At 37.4% G+C, this 19,965-nt stretch overlaps 1 protein-coding gene across 2 annotated transcripts in view; it reads left to right on the plus strand.

Moving 5' to 3' along the window:
* Nucleotides 1-1,096: 1,096 nt before the first annotated feature.
* Nucleotides 1,097-19,965, plus strand: part of LOC138711267 (very long chain fatty acid elongase AAEL008004-like) — a 78,821-nt gene continuing 59,952 nt past the window's right edge. Inside the window, exon 1 of one of the 2 annotated variants that reach the window (XM_069842703.1) lies at nucleotides 1,097-1,435. The gene's annotated coding sequence lies outside the window, so the exon portion shown is untranslated. The remainder of the gene's footprint in view (nucleotides 1,436-19,965) is intronic. The other variant, XM_069842702.1, reaches the window with a different exon arrangement.

The following is a 19,965-nucleotide window of genomic DNA, read 5'->3' on the forward strand; positions in this document are numbered from 1 at the left end:
AAATGTAAATTTAATACTAATTGTAATTTTATTGTTGATATTGTAGTTGGAATCTCCTGGTAGAGGGGCAGAGAAGGCCTGACGGCCTTAACTCTACCAGGTTAAATAAATAAATACTAAAATACTAAATACTACAATACCAAACTACGGGAAGAAATACAAATATGTTCCACATAATATCAAACTGCGGGAAGAAATACAAATATGTTCCACACAATATCAAACTGCGGGAAGAAATACAAATATGTTCCACACAATACCAAACTGCGGAAGAAATACAAATATGTTCCACACAATATCAAACTGCGGGAAGAAATACAAATATGTTCCACATAATATCAAACTACGGGAAGAAATACAAATATGTTCCACATAATACCAAACTGCGGGAAGAAATACAAATATGTTCCACACAATACCAAACTGCGGAAAGAAATACAAATATGTTCCACACACAATACCAAACTGCGGAAAGAAATACAAATATGTTCCATACAATATCAAACTGCGGAAGATGGGTAAGTCAACACTTGTGGAGTAACGGTTAGTGCGTCTGGCCGCGAACCCAGGTGGCCCGGGTTCGATTCCCGATCTGGGCAAGTTACCTGGTTGAGGTTTTTTCCGGGGTTTTCCCTCAACCCAGTATGAGAAAATGCTGGGTAACTTTCGGTGCTGGACACCGGACTCATTTCACCGGCATGATCACCTTCATCTCATTCAGACGCTAAATAACCTAAGATGTTGATAAAGCGTCGTAATATAACCTACCAAAATAAAAGATGGGCAATAATTATAATTTTACGTTGCACGAGAGGAAAATAATATCGCTATCATCATCGTCGTCATCCGTACGGTTGAACAAGGTTAATATTGTGACTCAGAGCTTTGATGAGAACATGAGAAGACGTAAGGCATATAGGGGAGCTGTGCTCAACGGGAATTTAACCCAGGTACTTTCCAGTCTCGAAGACGGGACCACGTGCGAAGCCTGCCTCGTGAGTGGGGCATCGCATCCCGAGGAGACATCGAGAGGAGAGTTCTGTGACGCACGACCCCCCCCACGGCTCACCTTAGTCTATATATGAGAGATCTTCACCGGCCGGACTACTTTCCCTCACCACTCCGGCCGCGGTGAGTCTGCACAGAATGTGTTGAAGGAAGTAACCGGCGGGCGGGTTGTGACTGTACAGTGCGACACATTCGTGCAAATAGTGTGATACCGAACTGGCAGTACGTGTGATCGAGTGCGACAGTGTCCGGCCAGCAGATCTCGGTCATGATTCAGAAGACTCAAACGGAGTGAAAGCAGGACTTCGGCGTGGACAGAGCGAGGTGTGTTGTGTGCGAACCTTGACATGCTCAGGTGACCCTCACGCAACTTCCCGCCGTCGAGAAGGACAACAAACAACAGTTCCCTGCACTTTACTTCAGTTAGGTAAGTCGTTGCATCACAACCGTCCAGTTTCCGTATTCTTAGCTTGGAAGAAAGGAAATAGTATGTATTGCTAACAAAATGTCGTCTCATTTTCAGTTCCTTCATCATACACAGCTTTCTTCATCCACTATTCAAAAGACATACATAGGCTGAAAGAAATCACTTACTATGCACCAAAGTAGATAAATTTCATTTCTTGAATTTCACACAAAAAAATTGTTATAATCTCAATAACAACGATATTTTATTCGGTATAATAATTCTAGGATTTGAATAGATCATGTAAGCAATGCTGTGTCATTCAAACAGAACTTTTAAGACGCTGATTCCTGTGCGGAAATTCACCCACGTAGGTCTATGACAAGGGAGTTCACAAATACTGACCTTCAATCTTATAAGAAAGACGCACTCTTTACATATTATAATCATCTCCCCGGAAGAGAGAAAAATCTCAGTGCAGAGGATGACTACTTATTTACGTGGGATCGCATCGAACTTCTTTATTTCAATATTTAAAATTAATGTATGAAAAGGAGTTGTTAGTTCACAATGAAACTGTATCCCTTGTCAAGCAAGTAGCCGTTAAAGATAAACCTTTTTATGTTTATGTCATAATAATTTGTTACACAATAATTACTTCAACCGAACAGTTTATTAATAAATCCAGTCTAATTGTTTTAGAATGATAAAAAATGCGAAAAATGAAAGTCTACATTATTATCTTCTTAGTATATCACTTGATTCCGCGCCGTAGCGTCGTGGTCTAGGGCATTACATAATGCTCGCTGGTTCGAGTCCTTCTGAGGAAGGATTGTCATGAAATTTCGGCCAGTGTATAGGACCGGTGCCCACACAGCTCTTTGATGAATTTAGGGAGCTACGACAGGTAGCAAAATACGATTTCAAAAAACAAGTTATATCGGCTGGAGGGATCATCGTGCTAGCCACACGGTACCTCCGTTCTGGTTGGATGATCGTTCACCTCTGTTGAGGCATATGGATGTGAAGCCAGCAGTCGGCCTTGGCCCTTCGCCAGGGATTGATGGATTAACACGTGATTTGATTTCTGATTAACTACAAACAAAATCATTGGTAACTGAATTCTGTTATCTTCATAACTCTATTATTATTACTATTATTATTATTATTATTATTATTATTATTACTATTATCATTTACTGCGTTCATACACCTTTGTAAGACGGGGAGCCATAAGTCAGTGGCGTATAAATTACAGAATGCAGTATGAATGTTCAAGGAAGCCGACAGCGAAGCATTCACAGTTCACTATTTAATATTTTCGTCATCATAAATTTTACTAATATAACGGTCAGAGCAGTTACCTTGACTTAAATTCTGGTTCCTGACGACTTCGTACACACACACACACACATGGCAGTGGAACAGTGAAATTCTTTAATCGACATGATCCCACTCTTTTCTATCAGAGACCCCATAATCATCATCGTTGAATCTTACATGTACTAAACTGACTACATGAAATCAGTGGCTTCATTTCCTCATGCAATGAAGTCATAATGGGATTTTCTTTCCGCATAACAGATATAAGATCTACAAGTTTGTTTCTTCCAAATCTTCAGTATTATCATTCGTGTCATAGAGCTACTATTAACAAATACGAAAGCTTTATTTGCATAATACACGTCATTGTTCGTTAACAGAAAACCACAATTTAAGTCACACAGAGTTAGTGTGCACTCAATGTTGGTTGCTTGGTTGTCAGTCCACTTTGAGGTCTGTGGATATAGGGGGAAAAATTGGATCGGGGTCTGGCAGAGTTCCCGGGTAGTTCAGTTGGTAGAGCGTTAATACGTTTAACCAAAGGTCCCGGGTTCGATGCCCGGCCCCGGAACAATTTTTTCCCCTCGAAATTAGTCAATACGAAATAATTTTTTATTTTAAAATTCATTTGATATGAACCGTAATATTTCCTTTACTAATTAATTTATTCGGATATTTATTTTATTTAGTTTATTAATCTCATTAATTGGTTTTAACTATTAAAGTAAATGTTTCCTTACTAGTACTATTTTTATATGCATTCGTGAAGACGTCTTTTCCAAGTCTGTAGTCGCTCGCTTCCTTCTGTATCGACAATTAAACGTAAACACGCTCCAGAAAATCGTTAAACGTGTCTGGCACATTAATAAGGCAATACCTCTACAGCTGATGATTGCCTGGAAATTAAAAAATGGACGTCAAATACGTTAGCGTTTTGAATATGAAAAATTATAGAATATTAAAGCAAAGTCAACACATAAAATTAATAATCTCCTAACAAAACAACACATTAAATTTCCAAAGAATAAATTTGATTAAAAAATATTATCTAATACTGTAAATAAAAGTTTGAAACAAAGTTTAAAATGACTGGAGGATGAAGGTGAACTAAATAGGTGCAGAAAGATGCAATAACATTGTAAAACCTGCGGAACAATAATAATAATAATAATAATAATAATAATAATAATAATAATAATAACAGACATTAACATTTCCGGAAATTAGAATTTATTTTCTCAAAGAAACTGGGACAAAATGTTTCTCGAAATATTTCGATTTCCAGATTCATTCTAATTCTATTGTCTTCTCATACTGTTGGATCGTTATTTTAAATGCTTCCATTTAAAAGCAAGACTGATCCAATGATGCGGTTTTAATAACAAGAAACAAAATGAATATCGCGTGTGCTAGATTCAGAAATCTCGGAATGTGGTTCACTGGTCGAATGTATCACATCGCGAAGGCTTCGGGCCTTTCGATGTACTGAACTAAATTCTTCAACTAGACCGAGATGAATGCAGAGACCGACTATGGTTTACAAAACACTCTGCTCACTATAGGGTCATAATCTACTATTTAGCATTCAGAAAGAAAGAAAAAAGAAATTGCCAATAAATAGGTATAAGATGATTTGTCCAATTAAATGCACCAGTGCCTTCTCTTAAATGTTGAGATTATTATTCATCTGTTTTCTTTTTGCTTGCGTTCATTGTATATTTTCATTTCCAACAAATTCTGACACGCAAACGCATGGTTCATCAAGCGGCACGGTTCTGTATCGAGCTCTGCTTCTACGAAAAATGCATGGCCTCCTTAAACACTCTATTATGTTAACTACGGAATCTCAAGTCGTCTAACATTTGTTGCTGACGCTATCAAACAACGTTGGAAAATGTCTGACGAACGCAGCCGAAACAAGCCATCAGTTTCACGACAATTTGGAAGTACTCTACAATGTAACTTGTTTCAGTCTGTTAGTCAATTCTGGCAAAACGAAGAGTCCCTTTCGAGTTTAGACGAAAACCTGAGACAAAGTTAAAGTGGACTATGTAACAGTCTGCACTGTGGAGTCAACCTGTTACAAAGGAGGTCGCACGAGCCGATGAATTAATTATTTTCAGTGCGGTACAGCAGCGATGATGCATTCACTGTACTTAAAAGTCCCTTTTTTTAATCAACAAAGGTAAATTCCATTATGATTTCCAAAGTGCCGGCATCATAACTACTGTTGAGGTCCCTGGTGGAAAAAATGGGAACATAGCAATTCAAAATTTCGTTAGTCCAGAGCCTTCTATGCGTAACGGAATCGCTAGAGTAAGTGTTCAATGCATACAAATTGAAAATGTATAAATTAATTCGAAACCGGTAGAAAGAAGCAAACAGCGCAAACCAAGCAGTAGGGTTGGCGACAATTACTGCGATACAGGCGTGGTAAGTGCACTGTAACAGAACCGAGGAGAAGGCTAGACGAAGTCGAGTCCTCTAGTTCCGAGATTGTTATGACATGTATTGCATACTGTTTTTGGCCGATCTTAATAAAAATATTAAATTATTATTAATCATTTTTAATTTAAATAGTTTGTTTTTGGACGCTAACATTTTGATGTGTGATCGCCGTTTGTTATTTATCGATAGGTGTTATTCATTTGTTATTATTCGGCAGCGATTGTGAAAATATTGTAATAAAATAAATTATAAAAATTTAGTTTTATCTTCAAAGCAGTAGGTAGATGACACAATAATTAAACATCAGTATAAATAAATTTCATATGTAAAATGATTGTAGCCGATACATTAAGTAATTATACATCAGTGTGAATAAATAGCGTACCGGTATAGATTAATGCTTGAATGCGTATTATACTCCATGGATGTTTTCGCGATCAGCCACGACCCCACGGGTGGCGCTCAGAGCAACAACCGGAAGTCGTCAAAAATAGTTTTCACGCTTACATCTTATCTACATTAATTCCTTTTTTTTTTTTTTTTACAAATCTCCAGTCCAAGAGTATAGGTACAATAAGACATTTAGTTATTTCCTCATAGCACATCGTAGTGTTCGTGCGCGACACTGTTACTTCTAAGTAAATAAATAAAAAATAAAAGTTGATTTGATTTATTTACTTACCGCACGTGTGTTGTAAGTTTAACTACAAGGCCTACAACAACATCGGTAAGGTTGTTAAGAAACACGATCGGCCAAAAAATAATAAAAAGACATTCTTAAACGGCGATGTTGACGCGTATTAAAAGCTATGAAAGCTCCAGATCAGGCATTCAGCTCCAGAAAATGCGGCAGGTACATAAATAAACCAAGTCCGAGGTCACAACTCTAGGCTTCGTACTCGGGTTACTAAGAGCGATGGAGTTTGAAATCTCTGTATAACTGTAACACTGCTCATAGAGGGGCAGGTAACAGAATGGGCCGTGAAGTGCCCTGGTCCTGTTTCGGAAACAAGAGATCCACTGTCCGTAAGAGAACTTACACCTTGCAAGAAGTGGTCTACAAAGAGGAAGTGTAACGGGAAAGCGGTTTTAGGCATGTGATTTATGCTAAACGAATTTTGTTCATACTGCATTTGCAACCTAATCGTCCGGAATTGATGCTCATTAAATATATTGTATTTTGTAAACATTGATTTAATGAACATCATTTCTCGTAAATTGTGAATACGAACAAAATTCCTTCAACAGTTCAGGATAAATCGCTGTACAGTCAGCATACGTAAAACCACTTTTTCGTAGACTTTTCTTGCTTGAGCTGAATTAATCCAAATCAAACGCTGTGGGTTTTTGGTGACTTTCTGTGTTACTAGAAAAACTGACGGCGAATTTAGTACCTAACGACTACAAGGACAGGGCAGGATTCTTCTTTCTTAAAAAGGCTTCACAGGCGAATTTACACAAACAATTACAGAGTGTCGATTTCAAAAGAAATAAATATGCTTAAGATGCTACAGTAGTCCGCAGTTACAGTGTATCACTTGTCTTTCCTGTACCGAGTTTTGTAAATATAAAAATATTGTTAGAAATTGCCTCGGCAGTCTATGTGAGGAACAACTGAAAGTGAATTGATGAAAACTGTACTCACTGTGGCAGTGCAGGTGATGGAGAAGCCAAAAACAGACTAAAGAGATTCAACATACCACACCGAGATTTTATTTCTCTCACAAAGAACCAAGGATTAAACTTTGGAGTCTCAGCAAACTTTTCGAGGTCAAATCAAAATGCTCTATTAATATATCTATTCACAAGCTTAATAGAAAAGATCAGGTTTTATTACAAGATTAAGAATGGGACATACAAAATTAACCCATTCCTACCTCATATCAATCACCAACCTGCGAAACCTGTCACTGCGTCCTCACGTCATCATTGAATGCCGAAGATATCACATACCCGCACCACTCCAATATTCAACATAGGCCTACAATGGATACTTCAAAGGAAGTTCTTTGTACACTATGATAATTATTGTAACTCTTACAGTTTACACTCCCTAGTCTTTCTTTACGTCCAGATTACATTGCAACATATGGTGCATTTTCATTGTAATCTTCATTGATTGCAACCGTTATTGCATTTTTCTGTATGTAATTAAATAATTTGGTAGCATAAAGGCTCAGCAGTCATGCCATCTTTAATAAATCTTAAACAAAATAATACTTATACGAATAGGTCAAGATCTTCGATTAGTGTGTCTAGTCGCGAAACCAGGTCGCGCGGGTTCGAATCCCGGTCGGGGCAAGTTACCTGGTTCAGGTTTTTTTTTCCGGGGTTTTCCCTCAATCCAATATGAGCAAATGCTGGGCAACTATCGGTGCTGAACCCCGGACTCATTTCACCAGCATTATCTCCTTCATCTCATTCATACACTAAATAATCTAAGATGTTGATACAGCGTCGTAAAATAGCCTACTAAAAAATCTTACATTTTCGGATTGTAAAGAATGCACTTTGTGTGAAGTGCATAAAACCACACTTATCTTTTAAATACAATGTATAGTAAATGATTTCATTATGTTTATATTATACTTAAAGAATAACTGGCAACTGTGTAAAGTAATTTCGAAACGTCTACAATGTGCAATGAGAAGGTATGTGTCATCTTTGTGACGCCAACGTGTATCGCGCTTACCTCTTATACAAAGATCTTGACTTCAACCTTCTGTGATTTGCTTCGCGTCACGTTGCCAGTTGCAGCCACGTGTGCCGCCGCTAATCAAGATCTACTACTGGAATGCCAAGTTTTTGTAAGCATTAAATAGCAAACAAAAGGATGTCATAACTATTTTCAAACAAGTTTTTATCATTGCGGATTACGCCTTCTAGTCTCGCTCGGTTGGGTTTATCTCAAACGCCTCGGATTCTCGTACACTGGGTCCCTTTACAGAATTTATTATTGCGATTTTTGTCCTGTTTAACGATATAAAAGATTAAATCTCACCGTTTTCAGCGGAGTCTGGACATCTATTGTCACAAAATATCAGCTGAGCAGTAAGAAATAAACGTGTGTATGTACTCAGAAAGAAAGAAATTCCTAATTCAATTACTGACTGGGTCCACAAAAAATAGAAGATCTTCACATCCAAATTAAATTTAATTTGCACATGTGAACGCTACAATTTCAGCCACAGATAATACACATTGAAATGAATAATGACATCTGCACTAAATGGACAATGTTTAAGAAACAAAGATGGCAGAATAGCATGATTAAAAGACAAGGTGAATTAAAGAGTAAGGCAGAAAGCTTAATTACTGTATCAAAGACAAGTTCTGAACAGAAAACATTATATTAAGTACTTCTCAAAGAAGATGGACTGTGCGGTAGATTAGGCCTATGCAGAAGACGTAACAATATATGCAGATTAAAACATTATGGAAGATTCAAGAAAATGGGCTAAACACATGATCAACAATACAACAAAAAATTAAACATTCTGGCAAGGGGTAGGTCTACAGTTAGAGATGAACACGTCACGAGACTAGGGTAAGTTGCGTCATCATATGCCGTCCTTCGCTATAACTCCGCAGCACATTGCATATCTGAAAGGGGTAGCTTATCGATGCAGAGCTGTAATTTCTGGTGTTAATTCAGTAGTATGGGCAGTAACACGTAAATAGTCTTTGTGCGAGATCGTGCGTATTTGCTTGGTTTCCGCACAAAACCAATCCGCGGAAAGTCTAAAATTCCACATTCAGTATTCCCAACCTAACACACATAACAATTTCCCTCTTCTTGCCGCTTAAGTGACATATTGATTTTACTGCTTTAGGCTTTTAACATATTATTTTTACAGACGTTCAATATAGTAATAATTATAAACTGGAAACTTACCACTGCAATTTCACCTAAATTGCACTGTTAATTATTGTTTTTAAATATTTGCAAATATTAAGTAAACTCTACAACTCTACAACTCCACTAAAGTTACTGCATTCGTGATGCAGGTAACCTTAAGGAACCCGTGAAAAAATCAATAAGATTCCAGGCTCATCATAGACGGAGGGGAAAAAAAGACAGACGTATATCACGGCCTGCTGGAGTATGGTAAACACAGAAAACATTTTAAAGCAACAATGTTGAAGATAGATATATTTGTTTTCCAAAGTTGCCGTCATTGAACAGAAACCAAGATGGAGATTTCATTGCAACTAATTAGAAATTCCTCTTTCAGGTATGTAATAAACGATCTTCGCACAAAATAATGTACGATACACGAGCGGTATGTTTTCTTTCAATTCTCGGAAATTAAAAAACCTCAACTACATTTCGCTTTTTCAAACTTTTCCTCGAACATGAAAACTTCAACATACCGCTCTTGTAACGCATATTACTATTCTTCACAGTAACTGGAAGTTGTTGTTGCTGTCCGAAGACAGGTCTGAACATCACCAGTGATATCAACAAGACACCACTTATGAGGAAACTAGGCCAGGAGATAATGGGGTTGGGTGGCCAGTTCCTTTCCTCCTCCATTGTATACATCGCCATTAGCTACATTTTACAGATGCATACAAACAAATGCATGTATTAAATATGTTAATTTATTATTAGGACGAAATACTGCATTCACAAATAAAAAAGGTGTGGACATAGAAATTCAATTTTAAGTTGTGTTAATAATAATTAATTTTATTTATGTTATTTTCGTTTCAAGCAAAGGAAAATATGCAGTTGTAAGTTAAAAAGCAACATTATTATTGCATATAAAAAGTGTCTTTACTGTGCGTTTGTAAAGGAACAGAAGAGAGAGCTGGAGTGATAGGCTACTGGTGTAAGGGACAATGCGAATAAAAGACGAGGAGAAATATTCACAGCCACGAGTAACAATTTACTTAACCGCAGATAGAACGTCCACTCTACATTAGGTCTACGTCCATGTGTAATGTCTGTAAGTAATAACATTAAACATAATGAATGGAATTGTGTTTGAGCAAATTTTCCCGGATATACAGTAGACTTGTATTAACTTTCCGTTAGAAAAGATGAAAGTATGTAAAGAAGTAGGCTATATTCCAGCATTTGAAAACTACAGCAGAAAGTATAAACTCGGATTTAAATCTACAATTCATCTTAAAAGGAGAGGACACGCTCTGTATATCACCGAATTAAATAAGATTGTGTGAGATGAAAGTACAAGACGTACTGTTTAAGTCATACCTGGTATGGGTGGCCAATAACCCCTCGTTTTGGAAATATTGGCTATTGTTTGTGACATACTTCCGTTAGGTGCTTAATAGGGAAGCATTAGACTGTGTAACGGCGTAGCTCACGTGGTTGGGTGCTGAGTTGTTATCCAGGCAACCTGAGTTCGAATCCTAATGCCTTCCAATTTTTTAAAGCTTGATATTAATAATAATAATAATAATAATAATAATAATAATATTATCAAGCTTTAAAAAATGAGAAGGCATTAGGATTCGAACTCAAGTTGCCTGGATAACAACTCAGCATCCAACCATATGAGCTACGCTGTTACACAGTATAATGCTTCCCTATTAAGGACCTAACGGAAGTATGTCATAAACAATAGCCAGTATTTCCAAAACGAGGGGTTATTGGCCACCCATACCAGGTATGACTTTAAACAGTACGTCTTGTACTTTCATCTCACACAATCTTATTTAATTCGGTGATATACAGAGCGTGTCCTCTCCTTGTAAGTATAATTCAAAATTAGTGTAGACTAATAAAATAATACTGCACAAGTTTCGTTCCAAAATGGTATGGCAAAGGAATGTCCATTTCTTTTTCGTTAAAACATTTGACGCCACGAAGAAAATCTCGAACCTTTCCTAAATGATGTCTTTCGTCGCCTTCTGACTCTTCCTTTTGATTCCTCGGAAGATAATTTAGACCAAATCCAAGCTGCTCTAATACTAACAAATAATAATATAATGTTATCCGTAGATATTTAAACACTTTTGAAAATGTTGCGCGTAATGATAATTAGCAATAGTTTGTTTATCTCCCTTCTCGTACATTTGTTCTTGTATTCAGTATTTGAATCTTTCCGCGGAAATACCATACTCCATTTGCAAATTAAATAACTTAAAGAAAGAGAAATTAATTGGGAAGGAGCTTTTAAAACTTTACTTGGTATTTAAACACAACCAGAGATCTTTTCGAAAGTTTCATCACTAACCCTACATAATTTCTGCTGCTGTAGTGAATATAAATTTGACACTTACAAATTCAGTGTAAAATGTATAATAAGCAATTACAGCATTGCACAATGTGAATGTCAACAGGGCGCCGTCCCGATACTGACAGTGCCCTGTTTCTACATTTATAACACTAGCCAACAGTGAAAATGTAACTGCGATGAAATAAATGTTTGTGAACTATATCGACCACGCTGATAACGAAAACGGCAATCAAAAACTCGAATTAGCTCTCGTTTCCAAATTAAAGGGGGGATGCATTTAATTATATTTAATTATAACACTGGCCAACAAAAAAATTTTTTTTGAATGTTTCCTGCACTTCATCAGTCAATTCTTACTAATTTTGGGTTGAGAAAAACGAATATGACAATGAAAAAATTTTTTGAGCTCTAGTTTCTGTGATACACAATAGGTGGAAGTATTTCAGTCTAACGGATTAAAATAAAACGATACATTTTAATTACATATGCCAACAACATTGAAAGTGCATTTGAATTTTTTAAAATGGCAGTTACATTCTAAGAGTTCTAAATTGATGGCAGAATACCTGGAAGATGGTTGGGTCTGAAGATCATGAGATCGTCATCTTTTAGCTTGCCTCTTGTAAATGAGTTCCGGAGCATCCCTACACAAAGACCAGCAGCAATCCACAAGCATTGTGTCATTCCAACGGCCCGGATATCTTTGTTCCATAACAGAAATATCCTGATGGAATCTTTTTCCGTGTTCATCACTGACAGCTCCACAACCAGGAGGGAAAAAGTCTAGGTGTGAATGGAATGTGAATTTTAAGGGACATGTTGCATCCGAGTTGATGGTATTTTTGCAGGAGCATTGTCATCATTTCTTTTGTTGCCTAAAAATCCATGAATAACTCCCTTGAATGCTTCCCAAGCTTCCTTTTCTTTCCCCTCCAAAACTTGGTCAAATGCAGGATCCTTTATATGTTCTCGAATTTGTGGCCCGACAAAAATACCTCCCTTAACTTTGATATCACTTAATTTCGGAAATTTCTCTCTTACGTACTTAAAGGCCTGTCCTTCTTAGTTCATACTGTTGACAAAATTTTTCATCAAACCCAGCTTAATATGCAGGGATAGAAGAAGGCTCGGCAACGACATTTTTCTCGCTAGGGTTATGATTTCTTGCAGGCCAGTCTGCCTGAATAAAATGTGATTTCCTACCCCTGCTTTTCCACATACATAAAAAGCAGCAATATTTTGTGTACCCCAGTTGCATTCCTAAGAGTATAGCAATGACTTCTAGATCACCACAGATTTTCCACGTGTGTTCATGATATTTGATTGAGTCGAAGAGGGCTGTCATATTTGCATTAGTGTCCTTCATGTGAACTGCATGACCAACAGGAATAGAGGAAGAAGGTTGCCATTGTGAAGTAATACAGCTTTCAAACTAAGCTTGGATGAGTCTATGAATAGCCTCCATTTAGTTGGATCATGTTTCAAATTCAAACATTTCATCAAGCCATTAATGTCGCAGCAAACAACAAGATTGTTTTTTCTTCTCAAAAGTCCACACCTGTGGAGTAACGGTCAGCGCGTCTGGCTGCGAAACCAGGTGGCCCGGGTTCGATTCCCGGTCGGGGCAGGTTATCTGCTTGAGGTTTTTTCGGGGGTTTCCCTCAACCCAATACGAGCAAATGCTGGGTAACTTTCGGTTCTGGACCCAGGACTCATTTCACCGGCATTATCACCTTCATGTCATTCACACGCTAAATAACCTAGATGTTGATAAAGCGTCGTAAAATAACCCAATTAAAAAATCTTCCCAAAAAAGGGAAGCAGATCCCTGTGACGTCTGTCCTGTGAGACAGGTCAAGGTCTTTAATGAAATCACTCAATTCCGCTTGACTCAGTCCATGCAGTTTATCACCTTTTTCCTCAAAATCCATATATTAGGAAGGTGTACAGACTGCACTTTGGCTATGGAATGGGGGACAGGGCAAGCCCTGGGCTCCTCATGTATGTTAATATCTTTTGTCTCGAGTCTTCATTCGTGGTAGAATCGTAAATGATCTTCCATGGGCTTTTCTATACCCATGATCTGGCATGAAACCATCAAACCATGTGAATGATTATTACTTTTGTATGACAACTCCATTAACACATGGTATTTCCAAGAAGGAAGTCTTCCTTGACATATCCTAACATACCGTCGGCCGTGCCTCACGGAGACGGACTGCCTGTTCCGTCCCACCTGATTGTGATGGTGATAGAGTTGGGGGCGGCAGTGAAACTAGTGCTGCACCACCACCTTCAGACTCAGTTCTTCGAAAGATGCTGATTTTGTGCGTAACGATGAGCGTACAGAGATTCGCCGGTAAATGTGACTGCGTTCCGTAACCGCCATATGCCATTCCTTCCATTTTTCGAATGTAAAAAGAACTTTGTATTTTGTAGTGATGTACAGGGACTAATGGCAGCTATGGCCATTGACTATAAAAGTGACAGTGGAGGTTGTTCATCGACTCCTCCAAAGTGTGTGCTGCTGCAACGTGTTACCATCAGTTCCGATTGGGTATGCACCTTACATGAAAGAAACATATGATAACATGAAACAATTGTTATTGCGATTGAACTATGACAAGTTTTACGGGGATCTGAAAGTCATAGCCATATTACTTGGGCCAGAACACGGCTACACCAGATTCTGTTGCTTCCTGTGCCTCTGGGATAGCCGCGCCAAAGCACTTCATTATAAAAAGAAAGATTGGCCTAAGCATCAATCACTTGAACCAGACCTCACAATGTTATGCACGAGCATAATTCTCCCTGCTCTTCATATAAAATTGGGCCTAATGAAAACTGGGGAAGCATCTCTCTACTTGCGCGAGAAATTTACACGTCTTAGTGAGGCGAAAATAAAAGAGGGGATTTTCGTGGGTCCCCAGATACCCAAACTGTACAAAGATGAGCATTTCAACACCATTCTGACAGGTGATGAAAAATTAGCTTGGGATGCCTTTGTTCAAGTGTCAACAAACTTTCTAGGAAATAAGAGGGCAGAAAACTATAAGGATCTTGTGGCAAATCTTCTGCACTGCTACAACAGACTGGGGTGCAACATGTCCTTAAAGACACATTTCTTACATTCCCACTTGGACTACTTCCCTGATAACTGTGGTGCCGTAAGCGACGAGCATGGGGAACGCTTCCACCAGCAAATTTCGGACGTGGACATGAGATAAAGGGAAAGTGGAGGCATCAATGCTGCTGGCCACTAATCAGGAATCGCCAGCACGAAACTACAAACGCCAGGCAAAGCGGCTGCGCCTCCCCCCGAGGGATAACACCGAGGTAAATACATGCAATAAGCTTATATAGGCAATAAAGTATAGTTATCACAACTTCAAAACGAGAGCTGATCTTGCATTTTCACTATCATTTTCGTCATCAGCACACCCGAAAACATAAAGATTAGCTGTTTTCATTCCAGTTACACAAAAAAAGGTAAAATTTTGTTGGCTAGTGTAATTTCTAAAATGACTATTACACTGTTACTACTAAGGTGCGAATTAAGATTTCTGGTGAGGGGGGGACAGAATCCTAGATAGGGAATGCCATACATAAAATTATTATTATCCTTATTAGATACGGCTCAACGCTCGGTCGCACTGAGTTGCTCGTCTTGCATCTTGATCATAATAATAATTATATCCATGAGCAGGCCTAAGCTAAGATGAGTAATTCCTAAGTTATTGATTGTTGTCAGCTTGCTGGTGATGATACATCAATATTATTTTCTTTGCTTACTTTATACATTATAAAGTATACTCTATTAACCAATTATATTTTGTGAGGGGGTGATAGAAGTTATCCCTGGCAGGGATGTTAATATGAATTTATGAGAGGGGGATAACTTTCCAACAGGGGGAAATCCCCCCATCCCCCCGTTAATTCGCAGCCTGCATACTACTTTTGACTAATAAAACGGCACGAAAGGACGTCTTTCAACCAATCATGGCTGCTTATCGCACAATTTTATCACTTTCCTAGCATTTGTTACTTTGTTTGCCAACATTTCAAACTGGAAATTCTTTACGCAACTATAAAACCTGCTTTGTGATCGTCATTTGTTTCCTGCATAGACAGTCAACTGAAAATGGCGGCTCCGTTCGGTGAAGCTAACATTAGTGACAGAATTTTGGTAAGTCAATTAATATTTTGTTGTATTATAGTACTTTATTTCTTCTAATCTTTATATACTTTCTTCTAATCATGTAATAGTCGATTAAATCCCACTCGAGTTTTGATTTTCTCTATATAAATCAAAACCTCTAGTGAGATTACTGCTGATCATTATTGTCTTACTTGCATCTTACTCAACCTTGTATTTTATAAGTATGTATAAGTATAATAACAATGGATTATCAATAACATGATGATTACAATGATAGTGTGTTCATCTGCGAACTTACGCCTACAAACAATAAATTAACCCACCCTCTTATTCGACTCTTTACCTGCGCTCATAAGCCTACATATAGTTTCAGTACTCTACCCTCTTTCTCAAATAACTTTCACAAGTCGGCAGTAATGTTTGCTTCCTTGTGTTATTGAATCTGATTCTCATTACAACAATTGTTAAACGGAAAGCTCTGTTCTGGTGATGTGTTATTCAGTGCAAATTCATATCTAAATCGTCTTGAAAATGTGATTATTCACGGCTTGCATACCAGGAAAACAGCTATAAAACATTTTTTTTTCGAAAGAATTAAGTACATACCGGTATTGTAAATCTCCTCGAGATATTTCATAATAAAGTAATACTGTACTACAAAACTTCCATGAAAGATGTAGACCTTAATTCAATCATGAACAGTGTAACAGATTTGTGTCGAAATTAGAATACCCGTCTATTACGCAATCCATGTAAATAGGTTGCTTGAAGAGCATCTTGTCGGCGTTTCTTTTTTTAAATTATGCTTTATTTAAGGACACTCGCAACTGCCGAGGATATATCAGCGTCGCCATGTGCTGGGATTTATCCCGCATGAGTTCTTTCACATGCCAGTAAATCTACTGACAGGAGCCTGTCGCATTTAAGCACACTTAAATACTATTCGGCATGGGCCGGATCGAACCCGCAACCTGGGGCTTAGAAGACCAACGCTATACCGACTGCGCCACCCAGGGCGACTTGTCGGCGCTTCATAATAATAATAATAATAATAATAATAATAATAATATGTTAGTAAAATAATGAAATAATAATAACTTACATTACAAATGGCTTTTAAGAAACATGGAGGTTCATTGCCGCCCTCACATAAGCCCGCCATCGGTCCCTATCCTGAGCAAGATTAATCCAGTCTCTACAATCATATCCCACCTCTCTCAAATCCATTTTAATATTATCCTCCCACCTACGTCTCGGCTTCCCCAAAGGTATTTTTTCCTCCGGCCTCCCAACTAACACTATATGAATTTCTGTATTCGCACATGCGTGCTATATAGGCTACCCTGCCCATCTCAAGCGTTTGAAATAATAATAATAATAATAATAATAATAATAATAATAATAACAATAATTAGTGTTGCGGGATTTAGTCGATTAATCTAATCGATTAACCGATCAATTTCTGTTGTAAGATTAATCGATCAAAAATATTTAATCGAATAATAGAGTCGACTAAAATTAATCTGTTTAGTTCATATTAATTATTATTTTGTTAATACAAACTCATACTAAAAATTCAGACAATATTTCTCTCTTGGAAATTGCTTACTTAAAAGCACAATAATACTATTATTTTCTAACTGCAAAGCAAGTATCGTAGGGAATATCTTTGCACAAACACTTCAGAAAGAGATGGAGATATGAGGACAGTGACCTAGTCTACCTCTATTGAAAGTTGAAACACAATGCGAAACCCTTATTAAGTTTTATGGTTTTGTAAGAAAACTTCCACCTTCTTGTCAGCTCATCTTCCTAGCATATGAATACATACTTTTCTGGGATTCGTCCCCCTCATCCCTTATAAAATAGCCATGTCTACACTGTGTGCAAGTGAGAGCGTAACTACCTTCTTCTCTTTCTAAAATCTGGCAATTCGATTACAATAGAGGCCAGTCTTCTGTTTCGATCGCTGTACTTTTGCAGTTGCAGTCTCTGTACTGACTTTGTATATGAAGGTTGTGTGTTTAGTTTGATAAAGGAAAAAAATCGGTTTTCTGTGGTTTTTTAAAAGTGTAAACTCCATTATGTCATATGAGAATTTGAGAGGTGAACTCGGTGAAACGTTTGGATTTAAACTGAACGATCATGGAGAAGTGCTTGACAGAAAAAAAGTTTTTTTCGTGTTTAGTGAGGCAGGAAACATTGTTATTAAACGTAGGGTGGCACTAAATTCGAAGCATGTGAATGCACTCACATGTTTGTAATCATGGATGAAGCAGTATTAACTAGGCGAGTCTTCATACTTTTTGTTATTTATGTTTGTCTCAAAAATTCCCGGAGAAATTGACACAATAAATTACAAGCCTCATAATAAATATGTTAGTAAATAATTAAAATAGTTGTTTTGTAATATAACGATACAATATATACAGATATACAACATTTAATACTTATGCTTATCACCGAATATAAGTCAAATTTAACAATAATTGTATGTTACAGTGACAGTTAATTAATTATTTAACGAAGTCCTTTTATTTAAGTTATTTTAAACAATTGTATAATATTACGTAGACGTCCAATTCCTAACAGAAATTAATGTTTTCAGAAAAGATCTAAGACAGCCCAGCCATTAGCCTTTACAGAGGGGAGAGCAGAAGCGGGTGGGGGAAACCAGGATGCGACGTAGGCAAACGGACGACAGTACTTGTGCGAAAATATGATTCAATATTGAAAGTTCTTTCGTCACTGGAAAACGCGAACATATTTCTGGAACATACTATACTCACTAACTCAGTACTGTTTACTATGACCGTAAGGCGACTTTCACTGCATACGCGGCCTTGGTTCTGTGTGGTGGACGGTTGGAAGTTTATTAGTAGAGGGGGTGGGAGTGAAGTACATTAAAAAATTCAGGTACAATAAAAATTGAAGTAAAAATAAAATGACGTCCCTCTACAACCCTTGTGTTCACCAGCATAGAGCTGTGAGCACGTTTGACGTCACTGTGCTAGTGGATTACAGTGATTTTCTGACTCTCACATTGAATTTTCTTTTACAAACTTCGTTTCGAATTTCGTGTACTGACAACTATAACTGGCAGTTGTTTTCTAACTGTTATGTTGACAGCAATAACTTCGCTTTGCAGTAAACTGATTTTTAGTAGGTTATTTTACGACGCTTTATCAACATCTTTGGTTATTTAAAGTCTGAATGAGATGAAGGTGATAATGCCGGTGAAATGAGTCCGGAGTCCAGCACCGAAAGTGACCCAGCATTTGCTCATATTGGGTTGAGGGAAAACCCCGGAAAACCTCAACCAGGTAACTTGCTCCGACCGGGAATCGAACCCGGGTCACCTGGTTTCGTGGCCAAACGCGCTAACCGTTACTCCACAGGTGTGAACAGTAAACTGATGAAAATGCAAATACCTAGATTTGTGAATGAATAATTAATTAGTAATACCGGCATTAATATTAATATCCATACACAATTCAGTTGTGTTGCTTTGCGATTCCAATTCAACTGTATATCCAGGTAAGTGTAAGTAAATAAGAAATATCTTCTAGACCTACTTCGTATGAAATATACACATAAATATATTTGACATTTTAATGAAATTATTTCGTGTTTAGATTTTTATTAAAATGTTCAAGAGAGGAAATAGCACGGCAGCGACTTCTTGAAGAAAGAAAGTGCTTGTAAGTATTTTAAGTAAGTTATACATTTTAAAGTGGTGTTCTGTTTTCGGAATTCGTACTAATCATTTCACGTGATCAAACTACATTTTTAGGTTAGGTCTCGTGATTCTTAAACTGTTTATTTAAAGCAATGAATTTCATGTTGCCATGCAAAATAAATTTTAATATTAGATCATACTAATCCTAATTAACAACATAATATGCCAGAAGTCCAGGAGGAAAATATACTATTTCATAATTTATTGACCAGCCTCATGGTCTAGTGGTCAGAGCTTCTGGCTATAGCTCATAAGGTCCCGGGTTCGATTCCCGGTTAGAACACAGGAATTTTTCCTTAAAGGGGATTATTCCTGTGTTCGTCCATGGTTTGGAATTTAGGTTAAGTTTAGATTTAAGACCACATTATCATAATCATCCTATCACATCATCGGGGTAATGTAACTCCGCCTTCCAGGCGCCCCAACCTCAGAAGTGGGTTACAACTAAGCCACGGCCAGGAGAGAAGACCAGAAATGTCGAAAAGACAACCTGGTGGCATTGGATAAAAAAAATAATAATTTATTGAACCATTTAGAAAACACCTCGCAACATAAAGATGAGATGTGGTAAATAAGCAAGGCATTATTATTATTATTATTATTATTATTATTATTACGTAGCATTGTAATTTTTCCCTCTTTGGTGGTAATTGGTATTAGTTGGCAACACTGA

The sequence above is a fragment of the Periplaneta americana genome, chromosome 12 (assembly GCF_040183065.1).
Source record: "Periplaneta americana isolate PAMFEO1 chromosome 12, P.americana_PAMFEO1_priV1, whole genome shotgun sequence".
NCBI lineage: Eukaryota > Metazoa > Arthropoda > Insecta > Blattodea > Blattidae > Periplaneta > Periplaneta americana.